Raw genomic sequence first — 18,180 nt, forward strand, 5'->3', positions numbered from 1 at the left:
CCGGTTTTAGAAACCTCCATTTTTGAATGAAAACATTCGATTTCACAATTAGATGTTACATTTATCATTGCTTGAGTTTACTGTCATCATATTGATTCATTCATAATTTAGGCTTTCTTCAGAATGTTGCCTTTTCTTGGGCATTTTAGAAGTGTTCACCTCAACACAATCAACACAGAAAAACTATACTTCTGCTATGCGCGAAGCACACCATAAACAAACATAAACAAACTGCAGCGCGCCAAGCGGTTGCCATAGAAATCATGTGGACAAAACAACATTATTGAATTGGACAACTCATGATCAGAATTGAGTTCATCAAAATGCGTTAATTTCATGGTTTTGCTATGTAAATCCGATACAAATGGTGAGCAAGCATGATGTTTACAATATTTATAAGTGTTGTAATCCAGAAAAGGTCTGAATACATGCCATATAATCATCTGGTGATCGATTAAAAGTTAGCTCGAATGAGGGGCGCATTGACACAAATAGAAGGTGTATTTTATAATCCTTTAAAACATGTGATTTCGTAAAAATATTCCATCAAACTACTATAAATCATGTAAAAGGCAATTTCATTTATATGTTTCGAAACATTCGAAGGCCTTATTTGACACAGGAGCGCTGAATTAGAGCATTCAAAAAAGTGGGCAAACCATGATCATATTTTCGACTGGACAAACCAAGATCATTTACCCTATATGAAAAATTATATGAAAAAATGTAACCTTTCAACGTTAAGGTGAAGTTTAGGTGGCCATTACATGTACAGTGGGGTAAAAGTCGTGATTTTTGAAGATTTTGCTTGAATTGTTTATATCGATATTGCAGCCAAATTAAGAAAGATAGAAGTTGTGTGTCAAAGAACAAATTGTGGAGCGATTAAAGAACTTCATTTTAATTGATAGAAACAGTCTAGTTTAATATAAATTTTTAGGATAAAAAAAAATAATAACGCATTAAAAATTATTAACTATTAAGTGTTTCACTTCCAAAATGTTATTAAAATTCACTAATAGTTTTTCCACTACTATATCCTGTACTAAATTTTCTCATCTTTCAAATGAAAGCATCAGGATCGTCTTCCGTAGCGTACTTTTTAATGTAGAGCCAGTATGAAGCAACAGAGTCCGAAACAAACAAAAAAGTTCTGTAACTCTGTCATTGTTGAAATTCGAACATATAGGAGGATTAGGAGGAGGATTTTTTTCATCAAATATGATCGTCTATCACCTCCTGAGAGAATCTGGATAAATTAATTTTGTTCATGTGAGAAAGGTGACTTTAAGGGGATTAATCAAAAATCAAATCCCTTTTTTATTTTCAAAAAACGAAAAATACATGCAAAAAAACAAATAAAGAAAAAAAATGGTTTGACTCGATCATCCGGAGTATTCGATTATCCGGAGTGAAAAAAAAATCAATACTCGGGATCAGTGCCACAGATTATCAAAATTTATTCACGAATGAAGGAATCAGATTTTTCCCAGTATCGGATGAATTCTCTTCTGTTGAAACTCAACACCATATCTGCCATAATGAGTATAACACAAGAGTCGAGACGCGCGAACTTTGTCTGATATATTGACCGAAAACAGCATGAACGAATTTCGAAAAGCCTACATTCAGGCACTTTCATTACTGTCAATAAATTTAGGTGATTATCACGTACGTTAAGTTGATCTTCATCGCTTGCAGTGAATTTTTATTGAAAACGTGTCACCCATTGCACATATAAATGGTGGTGTATGTCATTTCCGAGCAATCGTAAGTAGATTTATAAAAAGTAGCAAGAGTTGTTCTATACATTCCATTGCCGAAGTCGTCATAAACAAGAAATTTGTGTGATGAATTGCCATCCTTTACCATTAATCGATTGCACTCTCAATTGGTGACGTTGAATTTTATGCTCTGATTTTCACTAACACGCAATGATCTTCATTTTCGACCTTACGAATACCATGACGAAACGGAAGATGCAAATGAAAAATGAATTTCATGGCAAGCTGATGTTGATGTTCATTCCACTGGGGTTCATTGACAGTGTTGTTTCATATTTATCGACTCTCGCTTGAGCAGTAGATTATCAATACAAGGAAGGCAGAAATTCGCCGAATTTGAATGTCGTGAACGTGAATATTTTCAGCACTGCTCGGGATAATCGAGTCCGACCTGTATTGATATTTAAAACATCTGAAGCTCAATCGTAGATATTTTAAAGTCTGTCAAAAAGTGTTCCAAAACGCCATGGAACACACTTACCTTTCAAACCAGAAAAAATCAGTGTAGTTTTTAGCGTTTTACTTTCATCAAATTATGTGCGATGTTTGATAATTACCTGCAAAGAAAGAAGAAAGCAAAAAAAAAAAAATTAATATAAATAATAAGAATAATAAGGATTCAAGAATTCACACAATTATGCATGAATAGTGATTTTGTATCTTTCCTTGTTTCATTCTCGAACCCTCAATATGTTGCACAAAATTGTGAAGGGACAATCTTTCATCCGTGAAGTGCCAACACATGGTGTGACTCTGATAAAGCCAGCGCCCCGCTAGGGTTGATTTAATTTCATAACCTGTGACATATCCGTTGTCGGGGGCCCTCATTTCTGGTTTCTGATAACCGAACATGTCCATAAACATCATAAAGCCCAGTCTGCCGCTGCTATTCGAAGAATTCAACGGAATGTTTCATTAAACTGAGGCCGGCATCGGGAGCAAACTGTGATTGATTGGGCAGTCTAACGGCGACGAGTCCACCAAGCAATCAATATCCATTTGGCCTGCGGACATAAATTGTAAACAATTGCGAGTATGCGACGACGACAACGACGACGGGGACAACTCGATGAGAAGGCAACCCCCGGAGGCCAACACAGTGCGAAGATCAAATATTACATATCAAATTAAAGCGACCGAAAGCGAAATTTAATTAAAATGTCCAACAGAACCTCATCGCTCCTACGGGACAATGTTCGGCGGTTCGGAATGAGCAATGCCGGGTTGGGTTGGGGGTTGGGCGACGGTCCTGGTGGTGATGTCATTGGAGCCGGGAACGACATACACACAGCCAAACGCGCGAACTATTGTGATGACGGGTACCAAGTTGGGGCCAATGTGGCAGCGCAGTTCTAATTGAAAACACAAATTAATGGAACTTTGTCTGTCTGATCTGTCTGTCCGACCGTCCGTCGTGGAGGGAGCGAGCATTGATGACATAATAGTGAATTATTGGAGGACTATTGAGCTGGAGCAAGTTTGACTTGGAACCAATTCAATTACGCCTCCAATAATCAATTTAAAACTCAGATTTGGTTCGGTCTAACTCCCCACGAATACCAAACAAATGGTCGCCGATTTTCGGAATCAACTCATGGAGCAGTGTTTCCCCGGATAAAGGGGGGAGGGGGCGCCTTCTGCAGACGCCGATCGGCCCAATTTGGCCTGCGTCAATCTTCGAACCATTGCACCGCTCGAAAGCGTTGGATTTTCCGACGGTGGAGTCGAGCGGTTCTTCTTGCCCGAATATTGTGCGCTTCCACGAAACAAAAAAAAATAAATCGAAACCAAAACCCATTTATTTTTTGCCCGCGCGCGGAGTTTATGGCGAAATCCATCAACACGGTGACATTGTTAAACAAATTCCCCCCTTGGCTGGCTGGTGTGGCAAACGATGATACCGTGCAGGTACCGGGTTCTGGGCGCGAGACGATAACGACCATTGTTGGGACCATTGTTGACTGGATGATTGGTCACACGTGGTGAAGCCCCAGGTCGAGTGGGAAATAAGCTAGTTAGCCTCCGAGTGGAGATATCGTTAGCAGAACGAAGTGAATTTTCCACTTCTCGACATAATAGGAGCTTCTCGGATCCTCTTCTTTCGGAAAGGGGTTTTTGGATCAGCAGAAAATTCGTCTTTTGGAATCGTCGAATTCTTCTAATCGCTCTCAATTATTTATAACCGAATGCCGAAGTCTCATCCAAAGTTTCATCCGGTTGACAGTATTTGCATTGACCCTCTCGTCCTGGAGAGACACAAACGGGGCGACCCACGAGTTGTGAATAAATTGATTAATTAATTCGATTCGCAGTAAACGGAAAGCCGGGGAAAAAAATCCAACCTCCTCAATCAAAAACTTTCCGAAGCCGACAGGGGGCGGCTCGACGGCGAGAAGAAAGCAATTAGGTGTAAATTTAAATTACGCGTAAACGAGTGGGAAAACTTTGCGAAGGTCTGCGCGTACAAAATTTGGGCAGTCGGAGGCAGAGCAGCAGCCTATTGTACCCTAATTTGGGACAGCCTTTTTGCTTCTCCGGAAGGACAATTTATTTTTAAAAACCCTGCGGAACTTAAATTTGAGCAAAACAAGAAAAGGGAAACAATTTTATGATGTACCATCTCAGTCTTGAAGGCCATGAATATTCTTGAAGGCTATCCGCTCTGTTTTACTTTTATTTCGGAGATGAGTTCTTCGTATATGATAACCGATTTGACAACGTTCTATCATTTTAATAGCTTGTTGATGTACCTCAAAACGGTTGCAGTACAACGCGGACTTGATTATATACAGTTTTTGATTTCTTTCCACTATATATAATCAAGTCAAAAAATTTTTTTGCATGTATTTTTGGTTTTTTGAGTATAAAAGAGGAATTTGATTTTTGTTTCATCCCCGTAAAGTTAGAAAACACCTTTCTCACATGAAAAAATAAATTTATCCAGATTCTCTCAGGAGGTGATAGATGATCATATTTGATAAAAAAAAATCCTTCTACGCATATGGAATTTCAACAATGACAGAGTTATAGCACTTTTTTTTCTATTTCGGATTCTTGCCTCAAAATGGCTCTACATTAACAAGTATGCTACGGAAGACGATTCTGTTGCTTTCATTTAAAAGATGAGAACATTCAGTACAGGATGTAGTAGTGGAACATCTAAATAAGTGGATTTCAATAACATTTTGGAAGTGAAACACTTAATAGTTAATAATGTTTAATGCGTTATTTTTTTATCCTAAAAATTTATATTAAACTAGATTGTTTCTATCAATTAAATTGAAGCTCTCTTAGTGCTCTACAATTTGTTCTTTGACACCCAACTTCTACCTTTCTTAATTTGGCTGCAATATCGATATAAACAATTCAAGCAAAATCTTCAAAAATCACGACTTTTACCCCACTGTACATGTAATAGTCACTTAAATTTCACCTTAACGTTGAAAGGTTACATTTCTTCTTGAAAAAAGTCATATTTGGAATATGAAATTTTTTTTTCCAAACTGTATATAATCGAGTCCAAAATTGTATATAATCGAATCACATATAATCGAGTCTGACCTGTACAAAGTTCAGCACTGTGAATAAATATTGAGAATCAAAATGATGGAACTCAGACTTTTTTTCTGGTGGTATTAGTGCAGTAACGGGTGTTAAATAAAAAATGAGAATTTTTTCAATCACATATAATTTTTTTTTTCATCGATTTCAGTATTTTTTTATTAATAACATAATGTATTTTCTTCAAAAAAATGTCAGTAAATGTTTGTGTAAGGGCCGTGGTCTGCTGTTCGACGCAACTTTGTCGCGATGCTCTCACAAGAACGTTGTACGGCACTTACGTCCATTTTCCGGATACAATTCCGGATTCTTGTAGTCAGTTGCTTCGTGTCCTTGGCCCTCCAATTGTTTCTATACACTAGAACACTGAGTGAGCCAAAGAAATCCTCTATTGGGCGGCACTGGGGCAAGTTTGTTGGGTTACGATCTTTCGGCACGAACGGTATCTTTTTCTCCTCAAGATACGCCAGCGTCTTCTTGGCGTAATGGGAAGACGCCTTGTCCGACCAGAAGATGTACTTCCCATCCGCGTGATGCTCGTTCAGGAACGGCAGCAGGATTTTATCGAGGCACTCTTCTCGATAGATTTGTTGGTTGATTGCCAGACCTCTCGGCTTAAACCAAGGCTTTGAAATGCCCCGGTCGGAAATGGCGATGTACAACATAACCTTTTTTTCAAACTTGTGCTTGAACTTGTATTTCACTTCAGGCGGTGTGGATGACTTGTCGCTGGAGTAGTAATTATCATTTCCTGGAATATGCGTTTTGGACAGCGGAAAATAGCTTTCGTTGTCCAGAACGAAAGACGTCCGTGGTATTTTTTGGTCATCCACCGACACTGTGATTTAACCGTCTCAATCTGCTCCTCCGTGTACTCCGGCGGCCTCGACTTCTTCCTGCAGACGATTCCTTCCATCTTGAGGGTCCGATGGATCAATACGTGGGAGCAGCCATATTTCCGACCGGCGTCACGCAGGCTGGTTGCGTCCTTGTTGTCAAACAGCTTCTTTAACGATGTCTTCCTCTGCTTCGTCATTATCGTCACCGGACGACCACTTCCGACCTTCCGCTCTTCGTTCAGGGAACCCAGGATACGATATACCGTACTGACAGGTACATTTCTTCCTTAAAATGTGCCACCGTGAACTTTTTCCCTTGCTGGAAATGCGTTTCGTAGAACCGTACAATGCGTTCGCGGAGCACGTGCTGTTTCGACGCCATCTTTGCTTTGACTAAATTCAAACTAGCAAAACCAAACACGCCTACTGTTTCTAGGGAGCCCAAAGAGCAATTTTCTTGGAGAAAAGAAATTTTACGCTCTTTATTTGAGTTACTGAAAGGTATTGAAAAAATTCTCATTTTTTATTGAACACCCGTTACAGACAAAACAAAATTAAGTTTTCCTAACCGTTTGCTAAATTTTAGGAATGAGCAAATTAAGATGACAATTCTCGCGTAACTTTTGAAAAGGTCCAATGTAACATTTTCGTCAACTCGAGAAAAACGAAGTTGAAGACCGGAACATTATTCCGCGAATTGTCTTAAAAGTTATCAATCTTTATCGCTCCTCTCACCACTAGCGATCAAGAATAGCTCTCCAAAACCAATCGTAGATTTTGTTCCGTGATTTGAGTTTAAAGTTGATTCCAAGGAGCGAAAATGTTACATTGGACGTTTTGACTGCCCGCGTTTGCACATTGGACATATTACGTTGCACGATAAGAATTTGAAACTAACTACTAACCAACAATCCAAAAATCAGCATTTCGTTCTAAAGACAGATTATTATTGTTATCACCCGTTGAATCGAACTGAAATCGATAACAACTACTGTGCGAAACAAAAACTCAAAACGATCGAAGTACGACTTCGTGTTGTTTTGACTGCTTTGTTACTTCGGACGTTTCGGGCATCAGAGGAAAGTGGCGTCCGAAGTAACAGCCGGGTGCTTAAAAACCGAATCTGTACATTGGAGATTTTTTGTATCGACGATAAAAAGATGAAGAAAATAGATACGTGAACGATTGGTTTTGTAATGCATTCAATGATTGAAGACTAATAGCGTGCATCCATTAACTCGATTTGTTTACATGTGTTACATAGGACCTTTTCAAAAGTTACGCGAGAATTCTACTAATATTTGACATAAAATATAATCAATTTAAAAGTAAACCGCATGACACAATGTCCATCGAAAAAAAAATTAGGTTTGATTAGGACCTCATATACTTTCTCCTTTTCGGAAAAAAATCAATTCAGCATCAGAGTCTGTTTTGCCAATATGCGCACTTTGAATATTTGTAACTTTTGAAGGTATGTATTTCGGTTGTTGATATATATATATATATATATATATATATATATATATATATATATATATATATATATATATATATATATATATATATATATATATATATATATATATATATATATATATACAGTAGGGTGCCAATGAAAATGGTCATCTCGAGTTTCAAAAAGTTACCCCATAAAAAATGTTCACCACCTCGAAAAAACACCCTTTGCAAAATATCAGCTCAATCGGACTTAAGGGAGAGTGGCGCAAAGCGGTCAAAGTTTGAGTTTTTTGAAAATCGAAAATTCACCCAAGAGGGGAGGAAATTGGGGTTTTCGAAATTTTTTTTTCATGCCAAATGTCTTAAAACTGCATGAAACGTAGAGATCTAGTGTCATCTCGAAAAAATTTTTTTTGTCAAAAATCGATACTCTGGGACTTAATTTTTTTTTCGGAATACGAAACGAAACTTATGGTTTTGGGTTACAATAAAAATAGTTATCTCTATTTTTCATTCGGAACTTGCTGCGAAATGTTGATTTGCACGATAATATACTCTATGCAAAATATTAGCTCATTCGAACTTCATTTATTAGTGTCACAGACGAAAAATTTGATTTTTTTTTTGAAAAATCTTCCGCACCGAAAACCGGAGTTATCAAAAAAAAAACACGTTGATGCCAAATATTTAAAAATTGCATTACTCGTCTAGATTTACTGTTTTCTCGAAAAAAAAATTGTAAAAAAAATTTTTTTTTGGTTTTTTTTTTGGTGGTTTTTCCGTCTGAAAAGTCGATTTTCAACAAAAAAAAAGTTTTAAAGATAACTGTAAATCTCGATGTGTCACGCAATTTTAAGACATTTGGCATCGAAAAATAAATTTGAAAACCTCGATTTCCGGTGATTTTTCGGTTTTCAAAAAACTCAAATTTTAACGTCTGCAACACTAATATATGAAGCTCGAATGAGCTAATATTTTGCATAGAGTATATGATCGTGCAAATCAACATTTCGCAACAAGTTCCAGTTAAAGCAACAATCGAGATAATTATTTTTATTGGCACTTAAAACCATATGTTTCGTCTCGTATTCCGGAAAAAAACTAAGTCTCAGTGTGTCGATTTTTGATAAAGTTTTTTTCGAGATGACACTAGATCTGACACTAGATTTCGACGTTTCATGCAATTTTAAGACATTTAGCATCCAATTTTTTTTTTCGAAAACCCCGATTTGTTTTACTCCCCCCTTGGGTTTCGATTTTCAAAAAACTCAAACTTTGACCGCTTTGCGCCACTCTCTCTTATGTCTGATTCAGCTGTTATTTGTCATAGGGTGTTTTTTTCGAGGTGGTAAACATTTGGTATAGGGTAACTTTTTGAGATTTTAGGGTTGATTTTTTCCCATACATTCATTGGCACCCTAATATACAGCCATTCCATGCCAAACAACCGATATTGTGGTTCTCAGATTTTCGTGGGAAGTGGAAATTTTGTTCTTTGTCGCTAACCATTAGACCCGCATTTTTTATTTTTTTGTTAGGGTGACCATTTCCATTTTAGGCGGGTCCGCAAAATCAAATTTTTCCACTTTTTTTTTTAAATTCCTTTTTTCAAAAATTTATAACTTTTGTACTACTGAGCCGATTTGAATGGTCGACATATCAAATTAACTCCCATACTCGCGCATTGGTCTGTCAGTCCGAGAAATCAATAATTCGTTAATTTCTCAGAAGATATCAACACTACGACTTTGCGATTCTCTCTAGCTTCGTTATTCGTCATTCGTTATCGTTTAGCGTATCGCATGTGTTGGTACAAAGGGGACGTGCGCCACTTTTTTCACACTTTCGGTCTGACACACCGACGCGAGTATAGAAGTAACTTTTCTGGACAAGTGCCTTTTTTCATATTCTATAATATTGTTGAATCAAATGTACATATAAATTGATGTTAGTGGCATGGAATATTTATTGAATATAATGCATAAGATTATTACCGGACTATTCATATTTGATTTCAGCCCTTTTGTAACTGGATTGAACGGATCCATATATTAACTATTCGTCGATATATTCGTCGTTAGATTCATACGTTCAAAAGCAAAATATAAATGTTTGACTTTCGTATAGTTATTCGCTAAATATGATGGTCATACATATACACACTTGTGGAAGAATTTCACTTGTGGAAGAATTGTAAACAGTAAACTATAAACTAATCGGTGGCTTATAATTATTTTTAACAATTACAGTCTCGGTGAAATTTTTTTTATAATGAACAATATTGACAAGAAAACAAGAAAAAGAAAAGGAAATTCCTAGAAATAATTTTATATCATCTTTTTATGCCCCATATAAAAAAGGCATTGATTCTTAGTTTAACAAGAATACAGAGACAAAGAATACGCAAACTTCATATTCCGGAACCTTTATCATCTGGTAATTATCTAGAAGGTCGTTATACATTCTTCTCTTCGATAAAAGACCCGAAAAACACGCAACAAATGCATAAAATGTAAAAATATGTTTGTTTTGAGCATGTAGTTATGCTATGTTCAGATTCTTACTCCAATGAAACCACAAATTTTTAGGTTATTTTATAACTCTTTGTACTTCCATGAATTATATTCAGTTGCTCACTTTTATTTAATAACAGTGAAAATTTTGAATTTCGTTATTTGTGTTGTGTGGAGTATCGAAAATTACTCTGTTTTGAGGAGGCTGAATTAGATGACTGTTAAAACATAATAAAGACGAAGAAAACATATTTTTAAAGTTTTTTTCATTCAATCATATCCTCTTCTTCAAATAAATGCCAATAAAGCCTGAAAAATACACAATGGCAACATTACAGAGAAGTTCAATTTTCGGTCTGTGGCACCGTGCGCGAGTATACGTGTTATGATTTTGCACGCGAGTACAGGAGGGTTAAAGCCAATTAGCTGATCCTTTTTGAAAAAATACCAGAGTTGCACAAAATTTTAATTTTGGTTTCGACATTAATGATTGTATTTGTTTTTTATAGTATTCATGGTCTCGGGACCAAAGGCGCTATATTATTTTATATTTTTTTCGGGAAGCTGAGATTTTTTTACATAACATATGTCAAAACCAGAGAGGCGTTTTTTTTCGTTTTCAAGTTATTATTTTACAAAGATAACCGATGGTCCGAAAAATCTTTTTTTTTCCCCATTTTTTCCACTACAAAAAATCATAACTTTTGATCTACTGAACCGATTCAGATGATCGACGTATCAAATTAAAGCCAATAAGCCAATTCAATAGTATTATTTGAAAAAATATTACACTCTGAATAGAAATGGATTTAATTTTCGTAATTATTGATTATATTTGTTTTCTATAGCTTACATCGTTTCGGGACCAAGAGCGCCATATTTTTTATATTTTTTCCTGAAAGCTGAGGTTTTTTCACTTAATATATCCGAATACCAGAGAGGTGCTATTTTTCGTTTTTAAGTTATGATTTTTTTAAAGTTAACATGTTTCAGTTTTCGTTCAATATTTCTATGCGACTAGACTGGATGTATGTGACTACAATCCAATTAATTGACAAGTGTGTTATTTTTACAAGAAAGGGTAGCTAGTAGGCTTTAATTTGATATGTCGATCATCTGAATCGGTCCAGTAGTTCCAAAGTAATAATTTTATGAAAAAAGTCATTTTTGGAAAAAAAAAAAAGGAAAAATGATTTTTTGAACCATCGGGTAACTTTGAAAAATCATAACTCAAAAACGGAAAAAAACGCCTCGCTGGTTTCGAGATATGTTATGTGAAAAATCAGCTTTCCTTAAAAAATATAAAAATATATAGCGCCCTTGGTCCCGAGACCATGAAAACTATAAAAAACAAATACATTCAATAATGACAAATCCAAAACCTAGGGGGGTCTCCGTAGCCACATTGGTTGCGCGTTCGCTTAGTAAGCTATCGATCGTGAGTTCAAAACTCAGGACCCTCATTGACCATCTTTGTGTTGTTACAGAATAGCTACGTCCACGCAACAATCATCAGCGATGGAGATCGATCCACGGACGAAATAAGATCGATTCATCCATACAACTGCTCTGCTCTGCAAGACACATCGGGCTGCTGTTCTATAAATAACTCAACAATGATCAATCAACTGTCTCCGCTGTCCTTGGTCCAACTGGATAATGGAAGAACAGAAAGAATACTCTTACGCCTAAATGGCTACTGTGTGAATGTACCATATGTGATGGTATAGAAGGAATACTGGCGAATGGCAACTGTGTAATGTGCTAATTATAGATATATGATAACCATGTGACATGTACACGATTAAAATTCGGCTCTGTTACAGCTAAAATGCTAATAAGCCTTGAATAAATAAATGGGATAAAAAAAAAATCCAAAACCTGAAATGCTTGCAAGCGTAGCATTTTTCCAAGAATGACTAGCTTATAAGCTTTAATTTGATATGTCGACCGTCTGCATCGGTTCAGTAGTTCACAAGTTATGATTTTTTGAAAAATGTCATTTTTGGAAAAAAGGGTAAAAGGTCGATATTTCGGATCACCTAAAATGAAAATGTGCACCCTAACGAAAAATTAAAAAATACGGGTCTTATAGTTTGCGATAAAGAACGAAACTACCACTTTTGACGAAAATCTGAGAACCACTATACCGGTTTGGCATGGAATGGCTGTTTATATAGATAATCGATTCACTCGGAACAGTGGTAATCAAAGTGTTTATCTCAAAAAGCACATGAGAGCATCACAATCACGCTTACCACTACACCCCTGGCGTCGGCAACTGGTTACTGATTATGCCTTTCCATTCACCTTTTTCATTTGTTTCAGTGTGTACCTTTCAATACAACAACGAAACTTTCAATTGAATATAAGCTGCTCGAGGAAATGAAAATGGATCAAACAAATGAACGTGAAGCGAAAGGAGCGTCAACGAAGTAGAACAGATATTTCCTTTGTTGAAGCAGCATGAACAAGGACAACATGAAACGCAGTAGGTTCATTATTGATTGACGATTTGTCAATTCCCCGAAATGGTCTCATAGAAATTAGCATAATCTTACCTCTACACATCATGAATCGGTCCGTGGCACTCCCTAATGTCGGCGTCCCGGGCCCGCACATAGCAGCACGGGGGCGCCAGATCCGCTACGTTTCGCTCGATCTCGATCTGGACGTAGTCCACACCGGCAGTGGCCGTGGCCGTCGCAAACGGCGGCGTCTGATCACGCGGATTCTCCACCAAATGCTGACTCAGCAGCAGCTGCTGCTCGACACAGCAGGCACAAACCGGTGGCACCGGGGAGACACCCCGCAAGCTCAGGATCTCCTCCAGCACACAGTCCGCAACCAGTTGGTCCTCTTCGCCGACGGTCGAATTGTGGAACCGGTGGTTCCCCACCTCCACGTCACTAGCGCTGAGCAGCGAACCGACGCTGTACCGCCGGAAGCGGACCGTCTCGCCGGTACAGGTGGTCGTTATGCCACTGGTTGTCCTCTCCGTCGAGGATCCCGTGCCACTCCCGTACTTCGTACTCCGGAGCGAGCTGAGGGCTGGCGGAGGCAGATAATACACCAGACAGGTCACGCCAACCAAAAAGAGGAAAAAGATAAACACTATGTGGAACATGAGTAGCGAGTTCAGCGTCAACAGCTGCATATCTCGGGGGGAACTTGCTTGCAGGAGATCCCCTCTTTCCCGGAGGATCCAGTGTTTTTTTTTTGTTGGTTGTTGTTGTTTGTTTTCTGTTTCGATGATGGTCGTTTACGTTCCGGAACTTGAACCCGGGGGTTTGTGCGCACCGAACACCACTTTAGAATAGCTTTCCGATTAATTTTATTTTTCACTACACTATGTTTTGATGAGAACGATTTTGATGGCCGCCGCTGGCGGTGTCATTGAACACAATTATTAGCATAATGCTTTATTTGTCGAATTGTTAACTCGTTTCGAACGCTGCGCTCTAGTCGGAAAATATGTTACGTTAGCAGGTTGTCATCCTCCAACCGATTTCCTCGAACAATGAACCCATGAATGGCTTCCGAACAATTTCGCGTTTAAATATTTAATCGCAATATGAATTTTTGCCCTCCAGCTGTCAACAATCGACAAGCCTGATGACACGCTCGTACTCAACGAACCAAAAATGGGGGATGGGGCGTTGAATAAGTGGAATACACGCATAGTTGCTGGTGGAGGAGCACCATCAACTACAACGCACGGAATTCAGTTTTCCCGTGCTGTCATTACATGCTCGCGCCCTGGGAGCTGATTGGAGAGAAAACGAGTGGAATTTGTCAATATTTACACGGGGAAAATTACGGAATTTCGAGGTCGAGTCTCCCGAAAGACGCGCGTTGTATTTCTTCGATGGTATAAAATATTCGCTTGGCTTGGGAATTATTATATCTCCTTCCGATGGATTATATCCTTTGTTTGAGAAAAGGGGGTTGGAAAACGTTTTGCTTTTGTTTGAACTGTGCGCTGTCGCTTTGTTTGATGTCACGAGAGATGGAGTCACGCGTTCGGTGGATGTGTAATGAATATTTTCGCGGAGGAGAAATGCTTTAAAATTTGCCGAAATGCTAAACCAACAATTGCCAGTTTGAACTTTGATGTAAAGCAGGGTTTCTCAAAGTGGTCGATATCGACCCCCTGGGGTCGATTTAGGTTCCCCAGGGGTCGACATAAACGAAAATTGATTTTGGGGGTCGACGAGGTCTGAATATCGACCCCTATAAAATAACGTATGTTCTTATTTGAAATATTTAAGATGCTTCATAAGTTGTGCTACGTGAATGACCAGGGTTGCCACATTTAATTCTGTAAAATTTTCTGATTAAATTTGTATATCTGTATTTTTAGTAAAAAATCTGTATCAAAAAACATACGGAAAAAGTTAAAAGAAAGGTTTATTTTCATTTTGAATTTATTTTTCTTATTACGGTTTGTTTAAGTCGTATCGATACACCAAAATAAATCATAAAATGAGTTTTCTCATAATGAATTGTATCATGTTTATACATGGTTTTGTTAGAATTTTTTTGTCAATTTCATTCTTTATGCGCCTCCTTGAGCCGGTACATAGTTCTTTACTTTCAAAATAGAGTCTATCATTATGGAAACCAACCGATTTCAGAACCTCGTTTTGTTGGCATTGTAAAGGGAGAATATTCACTCAACACACGCTGATGAATGCGGAATTATCAAAAAGTGTCCCAGAAACGTCCTTAGCAGGAGTGGAGAAGTGAGATGACATTTTATATGGTTCAACATTTTTATAAATCAAGCTTCATATGTTCATGACTCAACGATAAACACGATAAACGAAGTTTACTAGTAAGAAGGTAGAAAATGCACTGTAATTAATTTAATATTGAATTGTGAATTAAAAAAAAATCTTTAAATTTTGTATCTTTGCACAATATCTGTAATTCCGTATAAACAGATTCTGTATCTAAAATTCGGCGAAAAATCTGTAAAATTCAGAATATTTCGTATATGTGGCAACCCTGAGAATGGCTAACATCTTAGTAGAAAGTATTATTGCTGTACATTTTGAAACTCAACAGGACGATGAGCGTGCGCAAGATAAAAATAAAAAAAAGGAACAAAAAGTACAAGATGACAAATTCGGCAAGTAAATAAACCTGAACAGGTTCGTGCAAGATATTGTGTTTGAGCGTACGACTTCTTCGGGCATGTTTAAAAGTTCTCTGTATTTTAATCATATACGCGATTTAACACGAATCAAGTCATCATCAAATTCATGTCTAAACATGCTCCTGATATCTTACTGTATAACAAGCTTGCCTTAGGTTGCAACTTCTTTATTATTCTTTATTATTATTGATTCATCTGACAGAAATAGTCTTAATGAATAATCTATCACGTTTTAAAATACATGCAGTCTTCTAGAACTATTAACAAATGACGTGGACATTCCAAATTCAAACACTGATTCAACGGACGAAAACATGCGGATCATTGCACAAACAGGTTGGTTGTATCCATACAAAGTACGATGAAATCCCGGCTGCATTAGGGATCGGTATCTCAGCATCCTACCCGAGGCTCGAAAGTCCAAAAGCGATAGGAGATACGAGCAGTCGACATCGCCATTGAGTAGTTTAACTACAAACGTCGCTTGTTGAATCTTTCGTCTCCGATCAAGTGTTTCAAGTCCAAGCAAGCGACACCTGTCAGCATATGCTGGTAGGTTCAATGGGTCACGCCACGGTAAATTTCTGAGCGCAAGCCGTACAAACCTCTTTTGCACTCGTTCAATCCTTAGGTTCCACGTGACATCATTAGGAGCCCAAACAGCAGATGCATTCTCCAGGATCGGGCGAACAAGAGAGCAATACAATGCTTTTAGGCAATGCGGGTCCTTGAAATCTTTGGCAATCTTGAATAGAAAACCAAGTTGTCGGTTTGCCCTAGATATGGTCCAGGTATAATGAGAATGGAAGGAAAGTTTAGGATCCAGCACTACGCCAAGATCTACCACTTCATCTACTCTCTCAAGAACATTTTCAACGATGTGATAGTCAAAAATGATTGGGTCCTTGGATCGATGAAAGGTCATTACATGGCATTTACCGATGCTAATAACAAGTTTGTTCTTGCGGCACCAGTGAACAAACTCATCGAGTAGCCTTTGAAGACGTAGACAATCCCCGATGCAACGTACCAGATCTTCAAATCATCAGCATACATAAGTTTGTTCTTGAAGCCTAACGAAGATGCAGCGTCATTGAAATATAACACGAACAATAAAGGTCCCAAATTGCTTCCTTGTGGGACACCAGATACGCTCACAAACGATGATGATACGCTGGAGCCATGCTTGACACGAAACTTCATATCAGTAAGGTACGACGGAAATACGTTGGAGCTTGGATGATAATGTACTCAACTTCTAATTTTATTCTAGAGATTACAACGTATTTACATAGCTAATAGAAGTGAACTAGAATAAATTGATCGAAGAAGAATTTACAAAATGCTTGGTTACCTATGTGCATGGCGCAGTAAATTTTTTTTTATTATTTCAGGAAACTTGAGATGGGTCGCGAGGAGGGAAAATGTTATTCAATTTATTATAGAGCAACAGATTTTCTCTCCAGTTGTACGAGTTTACATTACCTAGAAATGAAGCTCTGTTGTTAGGGTCTGTTCGATATATTAACACTTTGAGCCCAGCGTTAGTCCCTAGTCATACTTTATAGTCGAATTTCTATTTATACAATAAGTATTTTTGGGAGCTGGGACCGACAATGATTTTGTACAAACGGTTTTGATGCGGGCTGAATGGATAGCGCAGTAAGAAAAATTTGGGGCTCAACGTGTTAAAGGTGAAAATATGTTCCAATAAATGATTTTTGCTAGGGAGAGGAGAACCGATCGATTTTTTTTACCGATAAAGCTATTCCATGGAAGAACTATGAGACTGATGGTGCACCATCAATGGTTTGTCGTCGTCGTGGTTATACAGCTCACTAAAAGTTACAACTGCGTAAGGTACTGGTCATTTACTGCGTGATTCACAGACAACATTTAGTAGCTACAAATCTGAGCCCTAGATCGCATCAGTCTTCAATATATGTTATGAGCATTGCTGCCAGATTTTAATCTGTACCAGAAGGGAAAAAATCTCTCATCTGCACTTTTTCTTCAAAAAATCTGTACCAGAAATATGTACCATTGGAATTATTCATTGTAGAGAAAAATGAAATATGAAAAAATACTCATTTACTAGAAAATATTAAATTTACTTTCTTACTTTATACCTAGATTCATTTACTTCAAATACTAGTACTTAGGGTAATGGGAGCGAATGGGAGCGAATGGGAGCGAAGTTACCATCTAACGAGGAGATGGCCCCAAGCCGCCGAGGTGACGCAATCCGAGTCGAATTCAATGTACATTAACATTTACTAGCCTCGAATCACTCGTGTGTTTGATGATGCTTATACATAGTCTTTCCAAATTTAGATCGCGTACTATCATTCAATAAAATTTTCGAGAGAAATTTCAAACGCGAAAAAAAACTGTACCAATTTGTATTTTTTTTATGAAAATCTGTAATCTGTACTGTACAGAATCTGTACCAAAAATAACGGAAAAATATGAGAAAAACGGCGAAATCTATACTCTGTTATTTCTAAACGCCAGAGTTCGTTGACCCCCAAGAGGCCATCGCTTAGCAAGATTTTCAGCTTTTTTGAATTTGTGTTTCAGCGATTTAAACTTGATTAAAACAATATCAATAATATCGACATTTCTGACGAAACTTTCAAATCAAAATTTCAGCAGAATAGAATATTCACAGACCATGTTGTATTATCGTTTGTCACTCCTTGGACACATTACACAAGGATTTTACTAAAAAGTTTTAGGATCTTCAAAATTTTCAAATTCCTCAATGGATAATAAATTCGTGCTATATCACATCCATGTAATCAACCAAAGTGATAATGCAAGAAATGTTGATTATCATCAGCACAGATGAGGAGCTCAAG

General features: G+C 37.6%; 1 protein-coding gene across 2 annotated transcripts in view; it reads right to left on the reverse strand.

Moving 5' to 3' along the window:
- Positions 1-18,180, reverse strand: part of LOC129762698 (uncharacterized) — a 363,476-nt gene that overhangs the window by 198,546 nt on the left and 146,750 nt on the right. The window contains exon 1 of one of the 2 annotated variants that reach the window (XM_055761200.1): positions 12,720-12,860. The exons of the other annotated variant lie outside the window; for it this stretch is intronic. The gene's annotated coding sequence lies outside the window, so the exon portion shown is untranslated. Of the gene's footprint in view, positions 1-12,719; positions 12,861-18,180 lie in introns of those variants that run through there. 2 annotated transcript variants of the gene reach the window in all.

Source organism: Toxorhynchites rutilus, chromosome 1 (genome assembly GCF_029784135.1).
Source record: "Toxorhynchites rutilus septentrionalis strain SRP chromosome 1, ASM2978413v1, whole genome shotgun sequence".
Lineage (NCBI taxonomy): Eukaryota > Metazoa > Arthropoda > Insecta > Diptera > Culicidae > Toxorhynchites > Toxorhynchites rutilus.